The sequence below is a fragment of the Aptenodytes forsteri genome, unplaced genomic scaffold (assembly GCF_000699145.1).
Source record: "Aptenodytes forsteri isolate BGI_AS27 unplaced genomic scaffold, ASM69914v1 Scaffold61, whole genome shotgun sequence".
Taxonomy (NCBI): domain Eukaryota; kingdom Metazoa; phylum Chordata; class Aves; order Sphenisciformes; family Spheniscidae; genus Aptenodytes; species Aptenodytes forsteri.
Window position 1 is genome coordinate 6,570,648 of NW_008794443.1, and position 25,995 is coordinate 6,596,642.

General features: G+C 39.0%; 1 protein-coding gene across 4 annotated transcripts in view; it reads left to right on the top strand.

Moving 5' to 3' along the window:
* The window catches only part of FILIP1L (filamin A interacting protein 1 like), a 221,238-nt gene that overhangs the window by 90,946 nt on the left and 104,297 nt on the right, over positions 1 to 25,995 (top strand). For 3 of the 4 annotated variants that reach the window (XM_009289703.2, XM_009289705.2, XM_009289706.2), the window contains exon 3: positions 12,675 to 12,764. The exons of the other annotated variant lie outside the window; for it this stretch is intronic. The gene's annotated coding sequence lies outside the window, so the exon portion shown is untranslated. The remainder of the gene's footprint in view (positions 1 to 12,674; positions 12,765 to 25,995) is intronic. 4 annotated transcript variants of the gene reach the window in all.

Consider the following 25,995-nt stretch of genomic DNA (forward strand, 5'->3'; position numbering starts at 1 on the left):
ATGGAATTCCAATTCCGGAATCCTGGTATTGCAACTTGTGTTAATTACTCTGTTGAATCATCATTTAAGTGACAGTATGTGTTATCTACTTTTTGCTATCTAGCTTTAAATTCTTTTTGGGTATAGATAAAGAAATTACTACTACATAAGCTTCAGTATATTCTTGGGCAGGGCCTTTGAGCATGCAGATATTCCACAGGAAATCTGAAGCAGTGCACTCTGCTTTGTTAAAGGAAAACCTATTTCAAACTTCTTCAAACTACTGCAAGTAACAGTAACTTGCTTGTGCATTTGTACTGTCACCTTGTATATAGAAAATTAAGAAAAAACCCAAACACCTACTTGAAAATTTTCAAATTCTCTTCCAACAACCATATCAGAGTATTTAAAAGGGCACAGCACTAGCCTTGGCCAAGGATTCCTGCCCCTCCCTTAAATATGGAGAAAGAGACTACAATTTTTTAGGGAAGATAGAAAAAGAGACTAATACTTTACCAAAGGAGAAATTCCTCAAAAGCAAAAAATCACTGCAAAAGTCGTTCTTACCTAAAATTGAAAGAAAAGAGAGGGGAAAAGTAAGTAAGATTAAGAAACATCCCTTGGAGCATTGCACCTTCAAAACACAAAGAATTCCCGAACAATATTTTACAGACATCATGACAACGTGGAACAAATCTAAAGAAAACAAGCTACACCAGAACAGGAAATTGCAATTTCTTTGAAACAATAATTAACCTTAAGAAGGAAACCACTACTAATATAAACAAACAAGTAATAAAGGAAACTGTTTTACCACGGGGAAACCTGTCTTAAAGCAATGGAACAAGGGAATATAAAAAGAGTTTGCCAGAAGTGATGGGTCTCTAAAGAAAATCGGAGCAATTCCGTAGTAAGGATCATGCACAGGCAGACTTCAAACAGGTCATCTTCAAGGTTTCAAAGAAGAGGCTGGACCACCAGAAATTCAGTAACTTAAACAGAGGACTTGAATTTAAACTGAATGTATTCTTATACTGCTGGCACTTACACGTAATCAGAAGGAATTTGAAGGATATCTAGCAGGCTAAATTGCTTTTATAATCATAGCTTTTGATGTCCAATCCTTGTCATTTATAAATAACTACAGTTATAGTAAGCATCTTTGTGATTATTTCATTATCTTAAATGGGAATCAGAAATATAAAAAGATGAAAAATCAGAAACTTAAACTTTTTTTGATCAGAAGATGACAATTTCAAAATTTTTCATGAGAAACATGCATACAAAATTGAAAACAGGTCTAATTTTTAGAATTTAAAATCATTACTTTTTACATAAAAACTCATTCTCAAATGTGAAGTATTAGTTTTTGATTCCTTTTAGTGCTTGCAATTCTTAAACAGTTGCAAGTGAGCAGTAGTCCTCTTGTATTTACTGATATTCCAGTGGGAGAAAAGAAGTTCATAGGGGTGTAAGAAAGCTGTAACTAAAATAAATACTAAAAACAGAAACAATTTTTATTTCAGATGTTAAGTCAACTATCTGCAAGTAACAGTGTTTCAGACTATCCTTATTTGTTCTTGTTTATTACACTGGTGCCCTTTGTGGTTTCTAGTATTTTGGCAACTGGAACATACACAGTAAAGCTAGCAACACAACAAAAGTTTAGCAAAGGCAACCATAATTTAATTTAAAAAACCAACACAGAATAGAGCAAGCAGCTCTATGAACAAACCACGTTGGTTTCACTGGCTTCCTGTGAATTTGTGTCCTATGGGGATTCAAAAAACCTTCAGTAGGTCCACAAGCTCACACTAAGATCTCTCTCTTCCACCTGGGAAGCCATTCTCATGAAATTTATTGAAACTTATTATCATCAAAATCTCTGTTTCTCAACTGGTCCATCCCCATCACTGGGAATGACTGTCAGACAGATAGATAAAAGTCCTTCTTCCGTAGAAGAACAAGCCAATGAGAGAAGTACCAGATCCAGTACTTTTACACAGATTCATTCAATTTTTATAAAGTGGCATTTAACGAAGAAAAAGAACTTTCCTGTTCTCCAAACCAGCTTCTTAACACTATAGCAGTGTTAAGTTTTGTGACTTCTTGTTATCTTTTACACACATCTAGGAGGATCACTACAAGAGAAAAACTTTTATATGATGCTAAAACAGATCCATGGTCAGCAAATTCCAATACTTACCTACAAGGAGATTTTAGTAAAGTCAGAAATGGAAAATATTTGTTATGGACATCTGAAATACAAATATGCCACCTGTGCCTCATCACCCTCACAAAGTGAGTTTTTTTCCCCTCTCTCTCCTAAAGGGATTTAGGAAATGGAAATTTCCAAAGCTAGACAAATGGCAGAAAGTAACACGTACAAATTAAGAATGCCACAGAGCCGCACTCAGGAAGCTTAAGAGATTATCTCTGGAAACACCTTCTCAGATGGAAAAATGGTGGCAACAGCAATCATGGAAGATGAGGGAAAGTAAGGCCTATCTAAAAACAAGACAACCCCCCCCACAATTCCCAGGAGGAAACTTAGAGCAAGAATGAAGGAAGACCGCTGATGACTAAATTATGCACTTTTCTCATGCTGTTAAACCAAAGAGCAACAGTGCATTCAGAAAGCCTCTGCATTACCCTGTAGCTATCCACCTACTTGAGCTCACCAAGGGCTCCCAGGTAGCTAAGCAGCAAGCCAGAAAGCTCAAACAGTCAGCGGCAGCCCTGCAAGGGGGTGTTTTAAGATACAGGCAGACCACCAATGAACCAGCAACAAAGGCTTTGCTTCTGCGAAAGACCTGACAGAGGTAGAGTCTCAAAAGAATTGCAAGAAAGCCCAAGGCTGAGACAGTGTCTGGGCCCTTCTCAAAAGCCAGAGGGAGCCAAAAGAAAGGCTCCAGGCACAGAACTCTGCACTGCAGTTACACCGCATCACGAGCATGAACCATCTCTCTCTGACACGTGACGCCTTCACCTTTGAGCATCATGCCTACCCCTGAGATCATAATTTTCTTCAATTCCACTTGTTCTATTCCTTTTTTTTTTTTTTTAACCCTGAGATTCCCCATATCCTTCTGGTATCTTGTAATGAGAGATTACTCAACTGACGAATGGATACCAAGAACATGCAAAATCTGAAAGCAGATTCGAAGAAGCATTTCTGTGCACTCTCCCTGGAAGATAAGGTGCCAACACCCAATTTAAAGAGTTTGCTGTAGGCTTCCTATGGTCGTGGTATGACTAATGGACCCAGGTATCTTTTACACCAGAAAAGGTCACAGGAAGAAAGGCATACACAGAAAAATAAAATACTAAATCTTCACTGTTTTGGAGGCTTCACAGGGCTTTTTCTGAATATGCAGGACTCTAATGTTGGCCTTTTGCATCCCCCATGCATGTTGATCTTTGGCCAAATACAAGATAAAAACTACTGAAGTACCAAAAAGACCATATAAAGCATTTAGAGAAAGCTACCTAGCTGCACACAGAAACAAACGGTGACCTGCACTGTTATCAGACAAGCCGTCTGAAGCTTGACGATACACCACAAATGCCAACCAAAGAAAAGCATGTGCAGAAGTCACATTAATCCTTAGATAAATCTAGATTTAAGTAGCCCAATAAATAAGACTATGAACTATAGTTCTAGCCATTTAACCCACTTAGTTATTTTGGCTTGGTACACTTGTTATCAGGCCACCTGAGCCGGGACACTGCTGCTAACATCTGTTTCCTGCCTCTTGGGCCCTTCCTCAATCAGAGCTTCCTCTGGACTCGGGAGTTTGACCTAGCCAAGGAGTCGGACAGAGCGCACGCTCTCTCTCTCTCTCTCTCCACAGACCCTTTGCTGCTTTGAGCAGCAAGAGGCAACTACAACTTGACGTGAACTGGAGGGCGGGCAATGTCCTGCCTCAAACCTGCAGGAGAAGTGAAGGTACAGGTTTTACAGAAGTTGTTTAAAGACAGTTTCTTTTTTCACTTCTACTTCATTCAGTGCCTTTCAATTTTGAAAAAGAAACTTCTAAGCTTTGTTTGATTCATTTTCTAGTTGAAAGCGCAAAAGAAGAGGTGTTTAGGCGAAAAGTAAAAAATCAGTTCTACAGCCAAGGCGCCGGCTATTTAGCCAGGAGAAAACAAAAGCCAGAAATACCATTTCACTGCTCAAGCTGAAAGACAGATTCTAGATACACAGCTTACATAAATGCACGTGACAAACAATATGCTCGATTTTTGCTTAAACACTGACTCAATAAAATCTATGTTACTCTTATGTAAACAGTTCCTCTAAAAGCAGCAAAATGAAATACAGACAACATTAAGCTGGACATGAACTTTTGCCATCCCCATTCAGGCATATGTGTAATTATAATCATTAACTCGATTAGCATATACTGCAGTGTACACAAAATGTGCTGCATGTTGCATTAGAGAACCTTTTTTTAAAAAATTTTTTATGATATGTTTACATTAAGAATTTACTCATCTCGTGCACCTTTTGAGACTAGCAGATCATAGGATGAGTTTGTCTTCCTCTAAGATATGTTTGCAAAATGTAATCAGAAAGCACATATAAAATTTTATCTCAGGCATCAGAATGGCCTTTATTAGAAGTAGTCAAGAGGTATGCCTTATAGAAATAAGTTGGGGTTTTTTTTCTGGCTAATTATACACTTTGACCATTCTTTTCTCTAAGGGAATGTTATTTCCAAGAAATGTCACTTATTTAAGTATCAAGGTTGTTTACATTCTACACAAATGTTACGCTCTCAAGATTTCATTTTTGAAAATGTCAAAAAGCAAGGGGGATGATGCTGCGCTTGTAAAAACATTCTTTATTAACAGAATGAGTCTCATGGCATTTTAGGTTTCCCACAAGACATTTTTCTGTCTATCATTTTAGAACTTTTTCCCACACATTGTGTTCCTGATATAGGCTTTGGCAGGTTGCGAGATATGAGCTGGCTGGAAAATGATAGCTTGTTTTCAGCATAACCTTCTACTGTTAAACATTAAGCACTTTTTGCACAAGATAATTCAGACTGAGCAGCACACACAGAGAAAAGACGACAGTTTTAGTTGAGCAAAGCTCAAGTCCTGAAGGGTGCCAGAGACTTCGTGACAGTTTTACAGAGAAAACAAAGGAATCTTGGGGAAAAAACCAAACAACACCCCACCCCCCACCCCCCCCCGAAAAACCCCAAACCAAAACAAAAAAAACAGTGTTTCTTGCAAATTCTACATTGTCTTCATTCTGGTCTCCTAAGAGAGACTGGAGAGCATTTGACAGCGCACTTTCTAGCGAGTTTAATGGAACATCAATACAGACACTCTACGAGGAACCTGTAGTTAAACAACACACATACACAAATAGCAGAACAAATACTGATCTTCAGGTACAAAATTGGTCCAGTCAGCTAGCCCACAATAAGCGAATGACCAAGACTTTGAAGTGTATCAGAGAACATGCTCACATGTTTTCTTGATCAGTAAGATCAATTTCCCAGCTACCCCATTAAGAAATTAATAGGTGGACCGAATTTGACAGGAACAGTTGTACCTGCAGCCCAAGGAAGTTTCAAAAGCTGGAGACAGCATTACAAACTTGCCATTTGTATTTTGTAAGCTTATACCTGTGCAAATACACAAGAAGAAACAGGAGGCTTTACTGACAGACAGCAACTGACTCATGGTCCTGTTGCAAAGCTTACTAATGTCATAACACTATCATTGCTAAACCCACGAACGTGAAAGACTTTAGTTGATAAAAATCAGAATTCGCGTAAGGACAGAGAAAGTTTCTAAGGCTGTCTGGATCACAGATATCTAATGGTGCTTTTCATTTAGCATTATGGTCAGCTATCTGTAAAAAGCGTATTTAATGTTTCATAAACATGAGTTTAAAACAAAAGTGCTTCTAATCAGATCTGGCAAGAAAGGGAGAAATGCATACACAGAATGAGGTAAGCGTGATCTTGCCCAGCTGAAGAACAGGGAATGGCAGGGCTTCAGGCCATGACTCACACAGACACTAAACAGTAGAGAGCTACAGATAATTCTCAGGTAAACTTTGCATGAGCCACTACGTCATCCTTCTCTACCCTTCCTGCATTAATCATGTCATTAGTAACCTGACGCAGCCCGAGAAGAATGTCTGATTTACAGGGAGCAGAGCAATGCTAACAGAACAAACACTTTGGCAGGTCAAAAAAGGAAAGACCAACCTAAATTTCATTTTAGTTCAAACCACACCCTAGAAGAACAAGAAAACTAGGAAAAAGAAAAACCAAAACCAAAAAAGATATCTTCCCACCGTGAGATTGCATACTTCATTAAAAGTTCCTGATGAACCAGTTACTGAGAGTACAAATACGAAGGATATGCAAGAGCACATGGATAAAGAACCAGCCCGAACACGTACCTAAACAAAGCAAAGAGGAAAAAAACCACCAAGCTTTCTTTTGAAGTTTTCATCACAGTTACGTGATTTCCACATTACGTTATAAAAGATGTTTAAAAACATCTAGACTACAGTTGTGAATCAATTGTACAATGAGTACAAAGTGTACTGTTAGGAAAGATTCATGTCCTAGCCAGGTATCTTGGTTACTCCACTAAATTAAGAAGGACAGGGGAATTACTGGGGCAAGAGAAAAATGTAAGATTTCAGAATTTCTTTTTAAAAATATTACTCACTCTGGATTGATAGCAGTCACTTTAATAAATGTGGCTATCATTTAAAATATTGTATATTGTATATGTATGGCTATTTCACCTTAAACATCTCAAAAAAGTAATCATCGTTTGAAGGAAGGGCAGATCACTTCCATTCACTCTGAAGCAAATAAAAAACCCTGTAGATTACTTTAAAAGCAGAATTAAATTATCCTTAAGTTTCTTGAAACAAAGAAAATTATCACCCAAAACATGCAAGGGGTGCAGGTAGCAGCAGCAGCTGCTTTAAAAAGAGTCCACAAGAGCCATTTCACAGTAGCAATTCTCAGAAGAGCATCCACAGCAAATGTGTGCTTAAGTCTCTCTAAGTGTATGGAAACCCCACTGCTTATGGGGTTTTGTTCAGGTTCTCATGACTTCATCTGCTTCTAAGTCTTCCTAAGTAGGCTGCCTATTTTCTTAATGTTTCCTTCCCATAGAACACTCCCTTTTCCCTCACTTGCCTCTCATTTTATCTTAGCGTCAATCCTGCGAACTGCCAAATTGATTTCTTAGCTTCATGACTTTAAACCACAGGGCTGCAGGTCTACTTTCTGTCATAAAGCAAAGCTCTAGAAATTGAAAAGCAAAGTCAGAAAAAAATATTTTCTTTCTTTCTCCTTTGTCTTTGACCCACTACAATGGCTGCACCTGAGCTACTGATACCTAAAATGTGTCACCTTAGTTAAAAACAGTTAATCATTTTGTTCTTACTGAATATTCATGGCATCCCTTTCTCAAATTAAAAGTAACATACAACATATTACCAATTTTATAGCTAAAGTGTTAAGACAATACATTAAAATATTAGTGGAATGCAAAATAACAAAGAAAATACAACATTTATTTTCTGACACTGCTTTGGAAAGCTTCTCTGTCGTGCCATGACAGTAGGCCTAAGTCTCTCATAAATATTTAAATCAGTATGTTTTGAAGGTTTTCTCAACTTACGTAAATGGGCATGTCCCTTTCCTGGCTTCTTGCTCTAAAGCCAACATTGACTTGAGAGAAGCAAAAAACTGTTTTGTCCCTGATAGTTGGTTCAACATCATATGCAGAAAACCACTAGTAATCCCGAATCTGAAATAGGCAGTAACTTGCCTTACAGCTATTCCCTTTCTCATCACTTTTTTGAAGGTCAGCTAAAGACCGTGTGGGCAACAGTGAAAAATCTCTCAGAAGAGTCCCTACATAGATAAACGGGGTTTGCCAGAAAATGGTAGGTTGGTAAGGGCGATTTGTTTGTGCTTCATTCAGCAAAGGTGTTAAGGACAGTTTCACAACTTTGGTTTATTCTGGGAGGAGTGGGGTGTCTGGTTTGTTCTTTTTTAATTTAAGACCTTCTGAAACCAAAGAAAAGATTTAGAGATACAATGCCAACAGCTTAATGCATATTCTATAGTGCATACAAACACCCTGGGGAAAACCTGCGCTCTGATAAACAGATTCCATCTTCCCCTGCCCTGAGGAGTATAAACCAGGCTCACAGTTTATGCCTAGTCTAATGGCGGCTTTCAAAGCAAACACATTTCAGACATATCTAGCAAATATTCCTCTTCCCACTCTGCATCCAAAGCCTTCTCTTGAAAAAAAGGCCTTCTTCCCTGATGAAGACTTCAAGGATATCTTCCAAACCTGCGAATAGCTTGCATTACATAGTACACCTAAGAATTTTAAACTGACCTTTGTCCCCTCTCAGAAAGCCTGAGTCTGTTTCAAACGACCCACGCACACTCAGCAGAAAGCCAAAGCTCCCAGAAACTCTTTCAAATATGTAATGTATCTGTCCCATGGGGTGACACTGTGTGTGCCTCTACGTGCACACGAAAGGGTGAAAAGAGCTTTCCACAGCCTTGAGTATCCACAGCACACATCTGGTCCTTACAGGCCTTTCCCTATTCCTTGCTCCGTGGCACCGCCTCCTTCCATGTCCACATCTAAAAAGGGTCTCAAAAATTTACTCACAACTTGGAAGTAACATGCACACGTGCACTTTGCCAGTGCAGGCTGTAGAAAGGCAAGGAGGAGGAACACCCACAACCCACTTATGCTGCACACCTACTGTAGCGAGGCTCCTGGGATGGGAACACGCAGTATGAATACCTCCCCCAGGAAGCTGCACTTTCCCCAAGGGAGCATGCAGCGGAGTTTGCACGGCTGTTATACGCCCCATGCAAATGCACAGTTTTCTGGTGGTGGGAACTGAATTTGATACCTTCTGCCAACTTAAAAATCTATCCCTAGTGAGGAAAAACAAAAACAAAGAAATAAAACAGACAATGGCTATAGAAACTCCAGAGGAATGTAATGACTATAACAAAAGGCAATAGCAGTAGTGTGACAAGGGTTTATTAATGGGTCAAAAAACAGGCTGAAATGACTCAGCCACAGAATCAAATCCCAGCAGGATTGCCTTAAATCTCCTTCATAAATTGCAGGCCTTCGTGCAGTTTGCATTCAAGTTCTCTTGGGACCATTAAAAAGGCGGCTCTATCTGCTCTTTCACCTCTCAATCAGAAGGGCGCCCTACCAAAGCAGGGCAGCGTCGCTACCCCCTTTTAGCAGAGCAGAAACAGGCTCAGAAGCATCAAGCTGTACCCTCTTAATGAAGGGCAGCGAGTCAGAGCAGAGCACAAAACTCCTACCAAACTGCCACTGGTGCAAAGCAAATGGTTTTCTTAAAGTGACTGTAAAACTATGGTAAGAAAATGGTGGTCAACAGAAGCTTGTACAACTACTAAAAGAGCACATAAACAGGCTATAAATGTGGAGAGACATGACAACACTGGAGTGACTTAGGTACTTTATCCCATTCATTCAAGGGAAGGCACATCTAACCATCTTAAATACAGCCTTGCTTCTTTGAAACACTACCTACCTTTGCCACTATTAGGAAGCAGGACTTTCATGCACCTTATATACGTCAATATTTCAGCTTGTTCATAAATGCATATGTAGGTGTCATTCCAAGTATGCAAGAGACAGCAGTGTGTTGTGATTTTGAGCATTTCTACATTCACACGTAACTACTCACAAACTTGACACCTTCAATCCACCCATGCAAGGCCTTCTCTCAATTATCCACCTTAAATAGCTCAGTAACACAAAGGTTAAGACATTAATTCAACGAAAATCTCAATTCCTTAGTTACAATGATTTAAAAAAAAAAAATCAATTAAGAAGTCCTACTCTTTTCACTAACAAATCCACAGATTTTCAAACAGAGCTTTCTAAGCAGTAAGACATTGTCTTCCTTGATGTTCCATGTGTACCATGGAACAGCCTTTGAAGGGGACAGTCACAACAGTCAGGTTTTAGTTTCTTTTAGATTACCAAGTCAGGTGCCAAATTCTTCTATGTATTTGATGGGGAGGCAAATGCCTACAAGATTGCTTCAGCTGGATGCCTAAAGATGAAGGAGAAAGACCAGAATACATCGAGATCAAAAAGGGACAGTCACAGTCCTGGCAGGAATTATGAACTGAACAGAAAAGAAACCCACCACATTTTGGACAGGGGTGAGACATGGAACAGACCTCTCTACAGTTGCCAGAAAAGCAACAGAAAGCCAAAAATCAGACTTGCTGCAAACCATTACTCAGAGTGACTCAAAATAGTAAAGAGCTGTTCGGTTCTTAAATAAAATACTATGACAATACATTATCATAGTATGACTTAAGTATTTGTGAAAGCTATGTAAAAAGTTTCCTTTCTCCCTGCTTGGAGGGCTGAATTCTAGCAAGAAATCCCTGAGATCCTGCAATCATTTCCTTGGGGATTTAGCATATTGGACAAGTCACTGGTCTTAACAAGTGCACCAGTTCACATCTAGTGTTGTCTTAATACCCCCCGCTCTGACTAAAGACAAAAAAGGACCATAAAGCATCTAATTGTGCTATACTGAAAATCAGGGAAAGATTTTTTTTCTCTTCTTTGAAGCAGAAGCACAGAATTTCCTTATATACATCTTGTTATTAGTCAAAACTAACCCAATATCCTTTGAAGAAAAACAAAGACTTAAATAACACATTTAACTTCATTGTTACAAGAAAACAAGTTAATTAAATGCTTTGTGATAAATCACCTTGAAAAGTCAAGGAGACAGATTGATGGATTGACATATCTTACATCGCTAGATGATTTTGTAAGGTGCATATTTTACACAGCACTTCACAGAAACTTTCCTAAGAGTCAAATTGTTTTAGCCAACAATTAGTAAAACAGGATTCTGGTTTTATCTCTCTCCTGTGACTTCATCAGTAACTGTTCAGTAATTACAGGAAGTTTCTCAAAAGGTTAGCCCTTTCTGACTTTAAAGCCTAAATTCCACACTTCACCGTCAAAAATTAGGAGCTTAAATCAGAAAGCCACTACAGATCCAAAATCTAGCACCTGTAATGTTAAAAAGCAAAAATACATAAAATTAAGTGAGAACACAGGGCATCTGTAGTTTTATAAAACTCCCAAATACTTCTTTTCTTACAAGGTGTTATTACAGCCATTATGGTGTTTGTTATCTTATTATAATAGCTAAGAGAAAAGCGATCAAATGGCACATTACCTGTGAAAACCTAAGGAAGACTATCATAGGAGTATTTGAGATTACCTGACATTGACATGGGAGAGGAGATCACATCCAAAAAGCAGTGGGAAATCAACAATCAACGGTAGAAGTTTAGAAATCTAAGAGTTCAAGAAAGAGTTATCCAGAACACATGAGCTAACCCAGACTAACTGGTGCCTTCTCCCTCTACTCTGTCTTTTCTTACAAGGTGTTATTACAGCCATTATGGTGTTTGTTATCTTATTATAATAGCTAAGAGAAAAGCGATCAAATGGCACATTACCTGAAAACCTATGAGGAAGACTATCATAGGAGTATTTGAGATTACCTGACATTGACATGGGAGAGGAGACAATTCATCACATCCAAAAAGCAGTGGGAAATCAACTTAGCCTGGTAGAAGTTTAGAAATCTAAGAGTTCAAGAAAGAGTTATCCAGAACACATGAGCTAACCCAGACTAACTGGTGCCTTCTCCCTCTACTCTGTCATTATCTATCAGTAATAGATGGTTTAATACTAGAAATATATTATGTGGTTTTCACTCTTGGCAATAACTTCTAGAAGCAGCAGGCAAATACAAAATATAATTCAGTTTGAAACAACTGTGTGTGTATATTAAATGAGTTGCTACCAGCAAATAACAAAAAATGCCTTCCTGTGTCCAAATAATCTCATTTTCCTCCCCTTTCTCTTCTGTTATGTCCTTGGATCATCTTCTAAAAACACAGATCATACTCGTTTCATTCCTCGGTACGTGGCAGGGCTGAGTTCAGTTTCACTCAGGTCTTCCTCCCAGTACCCTGCCTTCATCTCCTCTTGCACCTCACCTGAGCTCCTTGGTCACATCTCCGTAAAAAAGACAAACTGTTGCTACTATACCATTCAACATCAATACCGTGGCATTCTCTCCCTTCCTGTAGCTGCCTGGCTGTGGGCTACACTTTTCAAAGGGTCCTTCAAGATCGGTGACCTAGCTTCACGAACTGGTGAATTCCCAAAGATGAAATTCTCCATGTAAGTTCTAGCAGCTAGAATTTGCACACTCCCTACCAATGCAAATGAATATTTTTGAAACTATAGGAGAATACAGAAGAAAGTACAGAAGAAACAAGTCTTTAAATGAAACAAAAATCAGAGATTAAATAGCAGTGCTTTATTTTAATATTCTTACAGGCATCTGCTAGACTTCGTAACAGTTACTCAGAAGAGCATATTATTCATGTGCAACTTTCTGAATGGTAGAATCTTTACTGGATCTAGTCTAACCATTAATAAATTATTTTACACAAATTTATCAAGTTAATGCTGAAATAAGGACCTCTGAAGTCAAAAGAAATCTCTCAAGCAATGTTTACTTTTGCTTGTTAAAAAAAATCATAATGGACTTTTGAATTTTATTGCAGATTCATACTGCAAGAGAGACAATTCTGGACACAACTAAGAGGAAATTTAGAGAAAATATCCCTAACTATCAGCAGAAGAACTCTGAACTGGTAGGAGTTATTTTCATTTGCATGTTTTTAAGTGGGTGCTGCTGAAAAACAGAAATAAAATATAAGCTCATTTCTCATGTATGAATTTTTCAATAAGATGAAACTAATTGGAACCTGTACATATAGGACACTGTTTGCCAATAACTTGGTAGACTGACTAGTAAAAAATGTAAAATCTTTTAAAAACCAAACCATTCCTACTTTCTTGGCAAAAATTTGGAAGACTTTCTCACACCTCCTACACATACTGAGCATTGCTCTATTTATCCAATTCTTTTAAATTCTAAGTCATAGAATGCAGTGGGGGAAAAAAAGGGGATTTTGTTCTGCTTACTAGAGAACTCACTTAGTTGATTAAATTAATTAAAAGCTTGTTAGATATCAAATCAGTCTTCGAATGTCAAGTAAATGTGAAAAGTATTGTAAGTAGATTTATACTTCTCCTGCAGCACTTATTCAAGTCAAAGCCCCCCCCTTAAAAATAGTAAACAAAACTATCAAAAAAGTATGTCAATCCTCCAGATGTTCAAAAACTAGGTTCATAAAGCCAGCAATGTCATTATATTAAATACATACAGTGGTTAACTCATCTGCTTTTGCCATTTGCACACTAGAACAACAAGCAATGGGGTTTTTTTGGACTGAAATAACGTTTCTGTAAACACGTTCTGGAATTTCACCATTCCATTTACATTAATATGGATCTTACAGTAAGTGGCCCTGGGAGAGAGCGCACTTCTGATGTCTTTGCATGAAACACATACCTTCCTGAAATACTTCCTGTCTTGCACCCGTTTTTGGATATTATCACCATTGTTTGACAAGAATGAGGTCAGCTAGGATTGCAAGGATACTTTACAGCAGCTGTTGGGCATTTCTTTGAAACTCCATAAGCCTTTAACTCCTTAACTGCCTCACCAAAACAGACATTGTAGTCTTGCAGGAACACTGGAAGAATAATGACTTTGCAGGGTGCACAGGATGCTATCCACTGAGCAGTCTCAAAGTGCTTAACCGAGGGAAATAAAAGACTAAGCTTTTCAGGTGAGCAAAAATGAGAAAGAACATGAATGCGCCACGTGATGTGTAATTGAGAAGTGTTACCACCTTTGCAGCAGCCAGGCCCAAACAGAGCTGGAGAGGCAAGACGACATCATTTATGGAGAAGAACGAGAGACATTGTGCTTGAAAAACAGCAGAAAGACAGACAGGTTTAAAATATTAAGGTTTATCAGCGTTTTCCCAGAGACACACACTTGGCTGACTCTCAGCAAATAAAACTGTCCAGTTGCTCAGTAGGACCAATAAAGCTGAACTAAACCTGTATAAGCAGCAGAGAGTAATCTGAATTTGCACAGAACTTAGTTATAATGCGACAACAAACTTCCATCCCCAACACCCTCACAAAACTTCCTGATGTTTTAAAACTAGCTGTCCCAGGTCAGGCGGGCTGCCAGAAACCTTTTTAATTCATTTATGAAGCTGTATTCGCACAATCACTAACATGAGGTCTGTGCATGAATGAATCTTTCAGTAGCAAAAATTTGATTTGTATCAATCATGCCCATATTTCCATTAAATGAGCCAAAATTTGCACCCATGTTATATTGACTGTGGGAGGACAGACAGAGCCATAATGATGCAGACTGATGGTATCTGGCATACAAGCTTTACTTGTATAAAAGTTAATGTGTTAATTTTTTTTTTTTAATAGAGTAGGTTTCACTCATGGTGTAAATTCACTGAACTGCATGGCCACTGTTTTCATTTGAGTAGCTTTAAGATGATACAGACTTACCGCATCACCAAACCAAAGTTTCTTTGTTGCTTTTTGACACACTGTGTAAGTAAGAGCTGTTGAGGGGACCAGGAGAACACCTCTGCACCACACCACAATCTCTCCAACTCAGGCACCAGAAGAGGCTGTGAGAGAACAGCAACAGGGAGTGCAGAGTATGTTTTAAAAAGGCTCAGTTACGAGACCGATGAGAGGCAAAGAGACTGTCATCATGCGACACAAATGTCCTGATAAGACATGATTTCCATGGCTTCTTACTTTCCTTTTTCACTATGTGTTCACAGGTGTCATGCACATCCTCCCCCTTTTTGTACAGTGAACCTAGTTTACATCTTGTTTCAAGGATCCTGTGATGATTTTATAATTTAAACCACGATTTAGTTACAATATTAAGGTTGGCATAGTTTTAAAAGAGCAGCGTTCCTCCTTAGGCTGCGTACCAGTCACACTTTGCAGGGTTTTGGCAGCAAACAACTTGGCTCATCTGTTATCGTACTGTAACACTTCAGAGTGCATACCAGATCTAAGAAAGCATTTACAAACTCAACTTGGAAAACAAATAAATTAAAAAATATTTCACAAAACTGATTCTGTCTTGCAAAAAAAAAAAAACCAAAACAAAACATCTCTGTATGCCTTTGGCTGCTTCTGTCCCCACCTGAGGTAGGGCGTATCCACATGTAATATATTATGCATGTGTGTGCAGGTCTGCGAGGCAACCCTCTGTGCTTCCTTCCAAATGGCAACTTTTCAAAAAGCAGTTACCACTGTGTACCTTATTGTGTACAATAACTCAAGCTAAAGGCTGAGAAGCGAGTCAACACACAAGGAATTAGCTCAGTTTTGCCTACAGTAAAAAACAAGCAAAACAAAGACAAACGCAAAAGTAAGCAATTTCTAAACACTTCACCTGGCTCAAGAATCAAATTATAGCCTCATAACACTGTACCAAGATGTGCTGCAACAAATATTACGCTGCTCTAAACTAAAGAAATTGTTAATGCCAACCTGGCATCATCATCATCAGAAGACCTCTTCCTGCCCCCTTTCTTTAAAACTAACCAGGTCTCAGTGTCGAACTACAGGCTCCCTCAAAGTTCTGTTTGCACCTGACAAAGGACAGTTAGCTTTTTGGACGAGTTAAAGCCTGATAACCAGTGACACCAAACAAGTAGCTCCTTTATAAAATCCCATGATTCTGCACTTATAGACAACTAATGGAAAAGGCCTGAAAGCTGAACTTAGTGTAACAGAGGTGAGACGAAACAAGTTGAGAAACAACTTCCCCCCCCCCCCACCCACAAAAAAAAAAAAAAAAAGAAACCAGCACACGGGGACATCAGATGCATGCAGCATGTTAGGATACTATATTGAAAGGCCTAAGGGGCCACAGATAATTAGCAAGATGGCTAGGGCATGCTTCCTTTAAGGTGATTATCATTATGTAGCATGACATTAATAGGACTGGGTTTTTATTTTGTTTACTTTTGGCTAGATTTTAAAATATGTTATTTAGCGCAGGGAAGAGACAGATGGACTTGAGTAAGGAAAAACTGCTGTTTCCAACAAAGAATTTTCAAATTAATTGATCATTACATACATTTTAAGTCAGTATTTTAATGGATAGAACAATTTTGTGTAAAAAATAAAAAAAAAAAAAAAAAAAAAAAAAAGGAGGGAACTAATTAAATTATAATAGACCAGAAACATTCTGGGTTTTCAAACAAATGCAAAAGCTACCATGTTCCTGCAGGCTCAAACAATAACTCAAATTAGTTCATCTTGTGTTCTGTACACACTGGCACCTAACTGTTGAGATACAAGCAACATGTTCTTTAGGGACAAATTATCTTTGATGAAGTGGGGAAAAATTGTCCAATCTTATAAACAGTTCAAATGATTAATTTTAGCTTTTACTTACTGATGAGTCATTGACTTCACTTAATCTAGCTTTAAGTGCCTATAATTGGCCTTTACATGTGCCTACTGTTAAACTTACGCAAAAGTATCTTAGTGTTAAAGGAGAAAGGGGTCAGGGAGAGCAGAACAAGGGAAACTGGTTAGGCAGATCTAAGAGACACCAAACTTTGTGCAGAAAATCCAGTTTGAGAGAAACAAAAGAAAATACAATAAAAGAAATGTAACAGCTATAGGTACTTCACCTGATACATGCAGATTGATTTAAAATGTTCACAGCACCCTTCAGCAGAGAGTGTCACAATACCTATCCTTGTAGTTTGAGGCATGCAAATGTTCACTGGTTCACTCAGTTGAACAAAAGCAGACAACAGCAAGAAGGCCACCTGAATCGTTTTGCCAAAGCTAACATGAAGGCAATCCCTGACAGTTTGGGTGCAGGTTCTGCTCCGGAAATCTAAGGACCAGGAAATATAAATGAGGGAAAAGCTTCACAAAGTCTTATGAGAACTGCAAAATAATTTCCAAAGGAATGCAGAGGAAGTTTCATTCCTTGTGATAACTAAAACTAGATGGAACAAAATAGTGGAAAGTATCCCAAAGAAAAAGCTAGTACTGGCAAGTTGACAGGCTATATGGAATACATTTCTTTCTTGCATCTCTGACTTCTATTAACATTTTTGTGGCTCTTGAGGCAGCAAGGTAGGAGCTTTGGTTTATACTCCATAAACACAAGCCAAAAGCCTCCCACAGTTCCATTTGGTAACGTCAGCTTAACATGCTCAAATACACACAGACTTCTGACAATAAGTTAAGTTCCCACTCAAACATAAATTATGCCAAAAAACTCCCAAGATTATTTCAACTAATAAACACTTGGTTAAAAAAAAAAGCGTCAAATCAACTTGGTCTTTACATCAATTTAATTGCCTCTTACCATAACCATTGCCTAAGCTGTAGTACGCTGCAGGAAGCACCGAAAGATAAAGGCAATTGAAAACATTCTCACAGCACTCCTCTGACTGTCATCACTTCCGTGGTTGCACAAAGCTAAGGACTCTTCACTAGTAAAAGAGATTCTCCAGCAAGTGCGCTTATGTTGTGAAAATCATTTTAAGGACATCACAGAATCATAGAATCGTTTAGGTTGGAAAAGACCTCCAAGATCATCAGGTCCAACCGTTAACCTAGCACTGCCAAGTCCACCACCAAACCATGTCCCTAAGCACCACATCTACACATCTTTTAAATACTTCCAGGGATGGTGACTCAACCACTTCCCCGGGCAGCCTGTTCCAACGCTTGACAACCCTGTCGGTGAAGAAATTTTTCCTAATATCCAATCTAAACCTCCCCTGGCGCAACTTGAGGCTGTTTCCTCTTGTCCTATCGCTTGTTACTTGGGAGAAGAGACTGACACCCACCTCACTACAACCTCCTTTCAGGCAGTTGTAGAGAGTGATAAGGTCTCCCCTCCCTCCTTTTCTCCAGGTTAACAACCCCAGTTCCCTAAAACAGAATAATAGTAAAAACAAAAAGGTGTTAGGAGTGCTAACACAAAAATTAACAGAGAGGTTAATTTGCAATTACAGTTCATTTCCTCAGACTTTTTCCAAATGCAGACCTCTAAACCAATGGACATTAGATTTATTTCAAATTTAAATCAGTTTAGCTTTCAGGGTAAAGCTGTCAACCATGTTGTTAGTCATCCTCAGTAGGCTGCCAAGGTGGAAATTAAAAAAAGGAAGGTGGGGAATGGAGGGATGTGAAGAAAGAGAAATTTTGGAGTATCAGTCCTCCTGTCTACACCAGTCCTTTCCTCAGTTCTTCCTAGTTAAAAAGTTGCTTCCCAGAGACAACAAGGGTATGAGATGTGAAAGACATTGTATTGAGTGATAGAATATGTGCATTTTTAATTTTTTTTTTAACTCAGTTAGGAGGGGCAAGCGTGACCCTTGTGTCAAGTCTGGTCTGCATCTGGAGCATTTTGCAATGGTCAAAGAGAAGGACTGTTTCTCTCAGGACAGTGCTGCTCTGTCCACGCTTCTCCAGCTCACGCACCATGGCTGCAGTCCTCTGCACCCTACTCAACAACTGCCAAATGCATTCAGGACCCTCTTGCCTGCAGAAGGACAAGGTTTTCCCCTTCACAATGAGCTTTGCCTGGAGGATCTGATTTTTCTACAAACAAGCCTAATTATTTTAAAATCATTTTTGTTGTTGTTGTTGTTAATTACTTGTTTTAAGGAAGGCAGCAGACTGGAAGGCGGTGACCTACTCGCGGATGCTGAGATCATTTAAAATTGTACAACGCAGGCAGTATGGCCAAACCCAGACATTCCAAACTCATGAATCAGGCCCCATAAACCATGAGATAGTCTTGAAACAATGATCTTTAAAAAAAAGTAATGAATGTTGGGTTCTCTCCACTGCCTTCTGGCTTTGTCATCTTTTAAGGTACACGAGATCAAATTTTCAAATTTTCCTCATCAAACATGAGGACCTTAATCTTCTTTTTAGTTGGCTTGTTTTTTTTTTTTTTTAAAGGAAAGCTGAGGTTGTTAAAATACTACATGATACACGGAACTTTGGTCTTTCCCAGGCACTTTAACAAGACTTACACATTTTATATTCTAGCTGTGCTTTAATTAAAACCAGTTACTTTCTTTTGTTTGAAATAGCTCAAACAATTCAGCACTTAAAAAAAAGAAAGGAAAGAAAATAGAAGAAAGAAGCTATCTGGATGGTTTTCTAATAGTGGGTGTAAATCCAGTCATAATCAAGATTTATTTGTACAAACCATTTCAGTGGGAAAACAGAGCCTCCAAAGTGTGCATTCAATTAAGTATCATACCAAACCTTTGTTATCCTTGTTTTAGACCTGGCTAGTGTCTATGTACATTGTTAGTCAAACATAACAATATCATAATCATAAATAATTCCTATTTTTTATGAAAAGCTGACTCCAGTCTAAACCATTGGGGCTCTGCATTTCTATTGGTTCTTGTAACTGCCTGAAAGCAAAAGCAACTTTATTATTACAGATTAAATTGTAGTCAAATATTAACTTATGAACTCTCTTCTGACTTCACAAGATTGTGTGGCATTTTTGCCTGTTATCTGAAATCCTTAATAATGCATTAGAAGACCGAAATTTCAGAAGAATTTGTTTGAGATTTCTTCTTTGGCTTCATCTGCAGTTCTCAATGAGCAATGCATCATCCAAACACATTATAGAAATTAGAGTCTGCATTCCATTACGCATTCAGACATTTATAGCAGAATGATAAACCTGTCTGTACCTCAGAGAGTTGGCTTTATAAATCAAGGCGTCCTGTAAAAAGATTACATTCTTATTTGAAATTATTGGGGTTCTATATCTTCTTTCCATAACAAGTTACAATATACATCAGAAAAGGAACAAAGAATGGAATGAAAGTGGGGAAAAAGTGATGTTTTATTAGAGGCAAAATGTGTTACTATTTTACTTTGATTTTCTGAAAGAAAGCTGAGATTCTAGAGTTTTAGGTTTGAACGCTTCACTATTCTGGAGCTTATACAAAAAACCCTGATCTCTCAATCTATTTTTGAAACTTATCTGCTTCTGTAGTACCAGAAAACCTCAGAAGTCTTTCATGTATTTATCATCACTGAACTCCTCTGAGGGAGGAAAATACTGTTATCACTATTTTAGAGATCAGATGTTAAAGCACAACTCCTCAGGTCTCGCAGGCGAGCTCTGACAGAGCAGGGGATTGATCCAGTGTCTCCCAACCCCCAGGTCATGCAAGGCATAGAGGAATGGGAAGAACAGTCACAGGAGCATCCCTTCTCAGGAAGCAGGACAGGACAGTTCAGGACACACTCCCTGCACCCCTTAGCAATAGGAAGGGACTTGGACAGAACATTTCCTGGCCCGGGGGTCCCGGAGGCACTATAGCACAGTGCATCTGGATGCCATGCAATCTGTCCTGCAGCTAAGATGCTCCTGTTGAGCTCAGGATTTTAGCTGCGTTAACCTCCACTAAGACGGCAGACCCAAGGACCTCACTACCACACCATCCCTCAAACACCAGTGACGCCCCCAGGCTTATCTCTAGCGAGCCTGGTTTTATCCCTTTCCCCCTTCAAATCTAATGTCAACGTCCTGACTCCTGAAGACTAGAATTTGGGACAAATACTGCACCAAAATTAAATTCTTAAAGGAAAAGTCAAAGTCTTGTATCCTGTCACAGTACACAGTTTCAAAGCCCTCTCAAAATGTTGTCCTTTGATTCAACCTTCATAGTGTCATTCTTATAAAAGACATCTCTTAACGAGAAATACAATACTTGAAAATATGCACAATGTTACCCCAAGTTTATACAGATGCTGTTCATTAGCATATTTATTCTCTTTATAAAACTGTGACATTTGGACTTCAGATTTTTCCAAATTCCATTCCAACTCCCCTACTGAGTTTGTATACTGAGCATTAAAAAGACAAGCAAAGTGGAAAAAAAAAAACCCAAAATTCAAAACAAGGACACAACCAAAGTGCAAAGTAACTTGTGATATGTTGGATTTATAGATCCTGAAATCATCTTCTCCAAACAATTGTTCCTTCCAGAATTTCCTATGTAGTTACAGTAATGCAGAAGGAAGAGCTGGTGTGGTTAGCTCTTGCCCAAGAGGCCTTTCCAATGTAAGTAGCATCTCTAATAGATGACTCTGACAAGCGATTAGAGAAAAGCAAGGCAAATTTCTACCAGATGAAAAGAATACAGCAGAAATGCATTGTCAGTTAAAACACTGATTGGAATAGCATCACCAGTAGCAGTTATAGCATGGAGAAAAAGACTGAAATCTCCTAGAGACTCTTCTATCACACTAAAAGCTGGTTTTCCTGACTAGGACCGAGCCACATTTGAGAGGCTAAGCTGAAGTGTGCCTTTTCCATAAGAGCAAGCCTTCTTCCTCCACAACTACCACACTGAGGCTAGCCATGGACAAATAAATACTAAATTCACTCAAAACACTTCAGAGACAAAAGTTCTTAAAGACAACCCAGTTCAACTGAAAACACATGTATCCAAACATAACGTCCTGTCTCCATATGTGTTTCCTCTTACAGAATGGTGACATGAGCTAAAATTTCATTCCCACTGTGAGATCTCTTGACAACTCATGGAAAGATGAATCACTATTCTCAAAGGAAATAATGACTTGTGACAGCTGTAACTTCTGATATATAAAGTATCACATGGGCAAAGTTAGCCTGACTCCCTGCTGTAAATAATTAGCGGACTGCAACAAAATGTATTTCACTACCTAGCTTTAAAAGGTACTGGAGAATTAATAGTCTAGAGTCTCACCCGTGCTACAGGACAAATGTATAAGGAAAGCCAGAGGTTGAACCAGTTCCACAACCTTTCTGACAGGGGTCAAAAGCAGATACTTGGACAAACAGAGCAACAGGAGCATCAACAGAGTGATCCTTCTCCTAGCATGCCCTCAGCTACCATTTAAGGATTTAAGCTGCTTCCAGAACATCCTGCTAAACTACCACAACCAAACTGAATCTCCTTACTGAATGCAGTAACACCTCTGGCCTCGGTGATATCCTGTGGCACTGGCCTCTATGGTTTGACTATGTGCTGTGCAAGGAGTACTATACTTTGTTTCAATTTTGTGGCAAACTGATTCACTGAGTGTCCCCTGATTATCATGCTATGAGAAAATAATTATTTCCATTTACTTCATGTGTGCTGCTCAGGACATCTGAGTCCTAAATCAGATGCCTCTTATACATTTTCTCTTTCCCGTTTGAACAGTCATGGTCTAGTAGTCCTAGGAGATAAAGCACAGGTAATTTGGTGCTACCTTACATTTTACAGAGATAGGGAATCAACTGCATCTAATACCCAAAATACATTTGCACAAAGGCATAATGATGCTTTCCAGTTTTGCTTACTTGCTTTGTTAAAGCGCTCTGGTTTCTGACCAGTGCTAGAGACTGAGCTGAAGTATCCCCAGAACAACGAAGAGGGATCCCCTACAAGCCCTCTTTGTTGAGTAACAGTTGCTAATAACTACCTCAGGACTTTTTCTCAGAGATTATCATCAGAAGCACCTAATTAAATAGGCTGATAAGCCATTATTTTAATAATTTGCCTGCTACAACTCTGAAATCAATTCTGCAGGGCTTCAGCAAAACAAATTCTGGTATGTTGCACTGAACAAGCCGTTCAACATCTTTGAGAAGCAACACTGATTCCTTTGGGAAGGAAGAGTGCAGAACAGGGAAGGAAGGAGTTTTCATACCTCAGTGCTTAGGTACTTAACCAACCAGTCTCCTCAGTCTCCTGCTACACCTCAAGGAGAAAGCAGGGCTTCTCCTGAGCAGGAATCCAGCCTTGGATTTGTGGAAGCGCCCTCTGATAGCGCCATCCCTCTTCACTGCCTACAGCCAGGTAGGCTAAGCACGTATGCCCAGCTAGTGTGAAAACCTTCCCGCACACTCCTCTGCACATCTGAAAGCAAACATTTATCTTAAGATACCTGATTCTGGACAAAGAATCATCCTTTTTTACGAGGTGTCATCATCCCAGCCCTTACAGTTTTCCCTCACAGTGGAGTAAGTTTGCATATGTGTATACCTGTACATTTTAAGAGATATATGTATTTTATATACATAAATACATACGAGCCTTATTTATGTCCCACAATAGGGCACAGTGTTATTCACAGGCTTCCAGATGCTCTGTCGAGTTCAACCAGCATGCATAGCTTCTGTAAAACAAAGATGAAACACCAACATTGGTGGCCACTTCCCCAAAACTGTCCTACACCTTTTGCCAAGGGCTTCTTTCCTCCCTCCTGACAGATTCTCCTGTCCCTTCATCCTTCCAGGCAGTCCTGCTGCCCCCAGGGCAGCTGGGTAGCAGGTGCAGAGGTGCTCTGTGCTCCAGCGCACAGCAGCAAACTCGGAGCCAGGCAGGGCTGCTCACCCCAGGGCAGGGGGCACGGCAAGGGCCCACGGTACCCCTAGGAGCAGTGCTGGCAAGCACCACTGCTCCAGCGGTTAGATGATGGCCAAAACGATGCCTTTGTTGTACCTGCCAAGCCAGGGAGCAGATGACCAGGGTCCATGCTTAACAAGGCAGCTGCAAATTCGACAAAGCTATTTCTTACAAGTATTGTATAAGCCCTTTGGGAAGACGGCCTTAAATCTCCACAGGGTTACGTCTTGCACAGGTGGCCTGTATAACTTCACAGGATCCTGTTCTTAATATTTTTTTCAAAGCTTGCTCACTACATTTATTACTGTAGTTCTGACTAAGCCTCCAAACTATTTTTACAGGCCCTGAACAATAGTAATCATTTCGGATCAAGTTCAACTTGCTAAACTGAATTATATCTAGTCCAGATCCTTAAAATCATACATCTCTGACAAATGCTGTTGATCACAGAACATACAGGATATCAACTGGGATAATGTTGGTTTAAGAGATATATGAAGAACACCACAAGAACAAGAATTTGCCATAAGGCTTTTTCATCATTCAGACCCTGAAAAAAATGCAGTGCATTGTAACACCCTCCTAGCAACAACTTCATTTTGAAATGCTCAGTGCAGATGCGGTAAGGTAAAGATGATCAGGTTTCTGAATGATCACTCTTGTGAATTTTTTCAGTGGCATTTAAGAACCCTGTCTAGGACCTAACAGGACATTAAGAAGTTGTAAATATCATTCTTCAAATAAAGCAACACTAAAACTGGAACATATTATTTGCAAGAGGCTATTTTCAAAGACTGAATATTTTACTTAACTTTCTTGATGGGCAGCAAAAATCAATTCTTTTGGCTTATTTGTAGAAAGACAAGTTAAAACGATTCCAGTTTGATTCAGTTTCCTGAAACAAATCCTGATGCTTAAGCACTACTATTTAACATTGAGACATTTGCCCAAAACCATATACATTCTAAAGAAATCACTAACTAACTTTAGAGATGGGTACGTTTCAGCTCTGCGGCTCTAATTTGCATGACGCTGAAATTATGACAAAAAACAATCTCACTATGCAAATGCTCTGAGGATAAACCTACATAGTTTGCCTTAGGTTCATGCAAGGTAAGAAAATAATGAACATGTATGATAAAATGGTATTCCTGTCATTATTAATACCAGTGTTATGAGCCACAATCTACCTCGCTGTTACCATACATATGCATTTCTTCCTTATTTTTCCTTCAGTTCTAACCCTAAAAGCCAAACTGGACAGTCAGTTTTACTTCTCAGGTATCATGAATATACCTTCCCCTCTCCTATCCCAGCAAATTTTATATTTTGTTTTGCGGTTGGTTTTTTTTTTCCCCCCTTTTTCTTCTTTTTTAAGGCTATATGGCAAGAAAATGACTAAACCTTGAAGTAAGGAGAAAGCATCTTACTGTCTCTAGATTTGTTTCCTTAATTAATGAATACGCTTGTGTTAACAACAGACCTTTAAAAATGCTACATTTTGAGACTGGCCAGACTATACTTAAAGGAAAATGCATGTACTCAGAGTTATACCAGCAATAAGAGTCACAAAATACAGTCCCCAACCCTGTAATCCAATCTTACACATGCAGCCCCACGGACTTTAATAGACCTACCTGCACAAGGAAAGCTTGCAGAACCCCACCATATGCACTCTGATGTTTACTGGGTATTTGGTATTAAATGGTGCAGGACAGATTCTCTAGCCTTTCATTTAAGAGCCTTTCTTTTATCTCCAGAAATTTATTTGAGCAGAAAACTTAACATTTTGGTGTCAGAGGAGTGTTTGGATCTGTGATCGTTCCTCAAATAGAATTGCTTGCGCGTACAGGAACAACTAGCTATTCAGGGCTGTGTATTGTCTTAATCAAGGTAAATTCACTCTACTGTTAACACTTTTTACTTACTCACTCAGTCAAAACAGAATTGATTGGAACAGAGTGCTAAGAAAAATTATCCTCTTAGAGAAAGAATGTAAATACTATTAATATGTGGGAACACATGATCACTACACACACACACCTGCTGTGTGTTAAAATGACTCCTTTACAACCACTCAGAAATCAAACAAGGGGCTGCTTTGGATTTTTTTTTTTTTTTAATGCTAAGCAAATGTTCACAAGCAAACTTACATGTCAGAAGTTTGACCAGGAAGTGTCTTTTTCATGTATGTCTAGGAGACATGTCTGTACCTATATAACAGAATTAGGAGGATACGTTCAGATGATGAGGTGCACAGGCTACTTTCAGAAGTGGCATTAATCCACTGATTTAATGTATAACAAATTAGCACTATTTATGTGCAGAAGAGGCATGGTGCTCTCAGGAGCTAAATATTAGCTCCAGATAAAATAATTTCAGTGAAGTCTTACTAAGCAGCAGCTCTAAGGAGGTCCTCTGCGCCTGCAGGATATGACTCATTGCTTCGCTAGGAAGAACTTGCATGTTAAATGCAAACATTTAGAGTCACCTGTCCATGCCCTCCTTCACACAC